Genomic DNA, 5206 nt, shown 5'->3' with positions numbered 1-5206 from the left:
TGGAAACCAAGCCGAATGCCTGCCAGGCAGCCAGAGGTCTGGGTGAAGGCTGACTCCCCTGCTCAGTTCAGGGGCACCTGTCCTAGGCCAGCCTGCCATCCCTGGAGCAGGGGGCTACCTCCCAGGGTTCATTCCTGGGTCAGGGTGCCCAGGCATGTGGCAGGAGGCTCACCTTGGAGAGTCCTTGTCCCAAGCGCTGAGGCCCCTGAGGGCTGGAGGGTAGCTGAACAGCTGTGCATTGTAGGAGACAGGGCTGCTATGGATCCCAATGGCCAGGAATCAGCTTGGGAATCTCTGTGTACTGAGGGCACTAGGGGTCTCAGCTTCCCTGGACTTCTCAGACAGCCCTCCTCTTCCCAAAGCTATTGATGGAGCTTCTCTGGGATTGTTTGCCAAACCCCACGTTAGACTCCAAGGTTCCAAGACCATTTCCATATGAACAGATGTTTTCCTTTTCTGTAGGAACTTGTGTTTTTGTTTTTGTTTTTTCCAACTAGCACCACACCATGCTTCTGAAGGTCACATTTTGCCTTTCCCCATCACTACACTGAAATAGTACAGTTGTACAGTTCCCAATCTTGCCTTGGCTTGCTTGGATAAAACTTTGTATGTATTTTGTAAGACATAGATTCTATATTGTAATGATGCCCTATGCAAAAAGAAAAAAAAATTAACAAAACTGTAAATTTTATTGTTTTAATGCATATGCATGTTTAGTGAAGTTTACATTTTGAAATAAAATTTATAATTCATTATTTTAAAAATTAAATAAAAAGAATATATTATGAAATTCATGGATATGAAAAATGGTAAAATAGGAAAAAATAGAAATAATGAAAGATAAAGGCATGCATTTATCAGAAGAAATATAGACAAAATTTTTTTATAAAATCAACCTCAACCATCTCAGTACTAAGAAAAAGGCAATGAAAACCACTTTTACACTCCTTAAATTAGCATATACTTAGAACAAAAATCAGAAAATACTAAAAATTAGTGAGGATATAGAGAAATAGCAATACTTATGCATTGCTAATGGGATATTAAATGTGCATCCACTGGTTTCAAGATCAATTTAAAATATTTAGCAAAGTTACAGATATGCATATCTTACAAACCAGAAATTTCACTCCTCAATATTATCCTTTGAGGCACACTGCACAAGTGAACAGCTATCTTTAAATAAGAATATTAAACACCATTTATTTTGGCATTATTATCTTCAAATGTTTGTTTTTACAGTTGAATCAGAATCATTTTGGCAAGATTTCAAATACAATAAATCATTAAAATGTGTTTGGATTTGCCATTAATTTATAAATTCATTTAAGAAGTTGTAGCCTTTAAATAGTTGTGCTGGATTCCCTCGTGGTACAGTGGATAAGAATCTGCCCGTCAATGCAGGGGAAACGGGTTCAATCTCTAGTCCAATAGGATTCAACATGGCTTGGAACAGCTGAGTCCGTGTGCCACAACTACTGAGTCCTTGCTCTAGAACACTTGAGCTGCAACTATTGAACCCAAGTGCCACAAACTACTGAAGTCCAAATGCCCTAGAGCCTGTGCACCACAGGAGAAGCCATCACAGTGTGGAACACTTGCACCACAACAAAGAGTAGCGCCTGATCATGGCAACTAGATAAAGCCCGTGTGCAGCAATGAAGACCCAGTACAACCAATAAATAAATGAATAAATAAATTATTTTTAAAAGATTTGCTTTGTGTGTCTATATATATGGGAAAACAAAAGCAAGTAAAATTTCACAAACTAGGATACATATTTAGTTAATATTTAGATGACATTATTTGCTTAGTCATTCATTCATTTATTTGGCAATTATGTATGCCTACTATGTACCATGAAACTAGAGATCTCTTCAAGAAAATTAGAGATACCAAGGGAATATTTCATGCAAAGATGGGCTCGATAAAGGACAGAAATGGTATGGACCTAACAGAAGCAGAAGATATTAAGAAGAGGTGGAAAGAATACACAGAACTGTAGAAAAAAGAGCTTCATGACCCAGAGAATCATGATGGTGTGATCACTCACCTAGAGCCAGACATCCTGGAGTGTGAAGTCAAGTGGGCCTTAGAAAGCATCACTACGAACAAAGCTAGTGGAGGGGATGGAATTCCAGTTGAACTATTTCAAATCCTGAAAGATGATGCTGTGAAAGTGCTGTACTCAATATGCCAGCAAATTTGGAAAACTCAGCAGAGGCCACAGGACTGGAACAGGTGAGTTTTCATTCCAATTCCAAAGAAAGGCAATGCCAAAGAATGCTCAAACTACCACACAATTGCACTCGTCTCACACGCTAGTAAAGTAATGCTCAAAGTTCTCCAAGCCAGGCTTCAGCAATACACGAACCATAAATTTCCAGATGTTCAAGCTGGTTTTAGAAAAGGCAGAGGAACCAGAGATCAAATTGCCAACATCTGCTGGATCATCAAAGAAGCAAGAAAGTTCTAGAAAAACATCTATTTCTGCTTTATTGACTATGCCAAAGCCTTTGACTGTGTGGATCACAATAAACTGTGGAAAATTCTGAAAGAGATGGGAATACCAGACGACCTGATCTACCTCTTGAGAAACCTTTATGCAGGTCAGGAAGCAACAGTTAGAACTGGACATGGAACAACAGACTGGTTCCAAATAGGGAAAGGAGTACGTCAAGGCTGTATATTGTCACCCTGCTTATTTAACTTATACACAGAGTACATCATGAGAAACTCTAGGCTGGAAGAAGCACAAGCTGGAATCAAGATTGCCGGGAGAAATATCAATAACCTCAGGTATGCAGATGACACCACCCTTATGGCAGAAAGTGAAGAGGAACTCAAAAGTCTCTTGATGAAAGTGAAAGTGGAGAGTGAAAAAGTTGGCTTAAAGCTCAACATTCAGAAAATTAAGATCATGGCATCTGATCCATGGGAAATAGAAGGGGAAACAGTGGAAACAGAGACAAACTTAATTTTTTGGGCTCCAAGATCACTGCAGATGGTGAATGCAGCCATGAAATTAAAAGACGCTTATTCCTTGGAAGGAAAGTTATGACCAACCTAGACAGCATATTCAAAAGCAGAGACATTATTTTGCCAACAAAGGTCTGTCTAGTCAAGGCTATGGTTTTTCCTGTGGTCATGTATGGATGTGAGAGTCGGACTGTGAAGAAAGCTGAGTGCTGAAAAATTGATGCTTTTGAACTGTAGTGTTGGAGAAGACTCTTGAGAGTCCCTTGGACTGCAAGGTGATCCAACCAGTCCATTCTAAAGGAGATCAGTCCTGAGTGTTTATTGGAAGGACTGATGCTGAATCTAAAACTCCAATATTTTGGCCACCGATATGAAGAGTTGACTCATTGGAAAAGACCCTGATGTTGGGAGGAACTGGGGGCAGGAGGAGAAGGGGATGACAGAGGATGAGATGGCTGGATGGAATCACTGACTCGATGGATGTGAGTTTGAGTGAACTCCAGGAGTTGGTGATGGACAGGGAGGCCTGGTGTGCTGCAATTCATGGGGTTGCAAAGAGTTGGACATGACTGAGCAACTGAACTGAACTGAACTGAACTGAACATCATGAGAAATGCTGGGCTGGATGAAGCACAAGCTGGGATCAAAATTGCCAGGAGAAATATTGATAACCTCAGATATGCAGATGACACCACCCTTATGGCAGAAAGTGAAGAAGAACTAAAGGGCCTGTTGAAGAAAGTGAAAGAAGAGAGTGAAAAATTTGCCTTAAAGCTCAACATTTAGAAAACTAAGGTAGTGACATCTGGTCCCATCACTTCATGACAAATAGATGGAGAATAAACGGAAACAGTGACAGATTTTATTTTGGGGGGCTCCAAAATCACTACAGCCATGAAAAGACATTAAAAGACATTAAAAGACACTTGCTCCTTGGAAGAAAAGCTGTGACCAACCGAGACAACATATTAAAAAGCAAAGACATTACTTTGCCAACAAAGGTCCATCTAGTCAAAGCTATGGTTTTACCAGTAGTCATGTATGGATGTGAGAGTTGGACTGTAAAGAAAGCTGAGCGCTGAAGAACTGATGTTTTTGTACTGTGGTGTTGGAGAAGACTCTTGAGAGTCCCTTGGACTGCAATGAATCCAACCAGTCCATCCTAAAGGAGATCAGTCCTGAATATTCATTGGAAGGACTGATGTTAAAGGTGAATCTCCAATCCTTTGGCCTTCTGATGTGAAGAACTGACTCATTGGAAAAGACCCTGATGCTTTGAAAGATTGAAGGTGGGAGGAGAAGGGGTCAACAGAGGATGAGATGATTGGATGACATCACCTACTCAATGGGCATGAGTTTGAATAAACTCTGGGAGTTGGTGATGGACAGGGAGACTTGGCGTGCTGCATTCCATGGGGTCGCAGAGAGTCGGACACGACTGAGCAGCTGAACTCATTGATGTGCCATGTGCTGTGCTGTGCTTATCTCAGTCGTGTCTAACTCTTTGCAACTCTACGGACTGTAGCTCACCAGGATCCTCTGTCCATGGAGATTCTCCAGGCCAGAATACTGTAGTGCATTGCCATGCCCTCCTCAAGGGGATCTTCCCAACCCAGGGATAGAACCCAGGGCTCCAGCATTGCAGACAGATTCTTTACCATCTGTGCCATCATGGAAACCCAAGAATACTGGAGTGGGTAGCCTGTCCCTTCTCCAGGGGATCTTCCCAACCCAGGAATTGAGCCGGGATCTCCTACTTGCAGGCAGATTCTTTACCAGCTGAGCTACCAGGGAAACCTACTATGTGACACATATGATGTTAATGAGAGGGACACACTATTTGCAGAAAAGTTTTGACTAAAATGAGAATCCTCTGGTTGATAATAGAAGGTGCTTGATGGAATTGGGGGCATACTATGAAGAAAGGTTTCTTTAGTAATTGTGTTCAGCTATTTGACAGGCCCGAGGATAAAATAATGACAGGCCCAGGACTAGGAAGAAATGGTTATATTTGATTGCTACCTGTCATTAAGGACCACCATGGGACATAGAGAAAAACAAATGACTGAGGTCAAGATTTCTGCATGTTATTAGAGTTACAGCTTTCTGTAGGGGAAGCTGTGTGGATCTGTCTATGAACAGGTGCATCTACGTTGGCCCTTATGGTGATGCAATGGTAAAGAATCTGCCTGCCAATGCAGGTGATACAAGAGATGTGGGTTAGATC

This window comes from Bison bison, unplaced genomic scaffold, assembly GCF_000754665.1.
Source record: "Bison bison bison isolate TAMUID 2011002044 unplaced genomic scaffold, Bison_UMD1.0 scf7180017847937, whole genome shotgun sequence".
Lineage (NCBI taxonomy): Eukaryota > Metazoa > Chordata > Mammalia > Artiodactyla > Bovidae > Bison > Bison bison.
The sequence above is the reverse complement of the archived record's forward strand: the minus strand, read 5'-3'. Positions refer to the sequence as shown.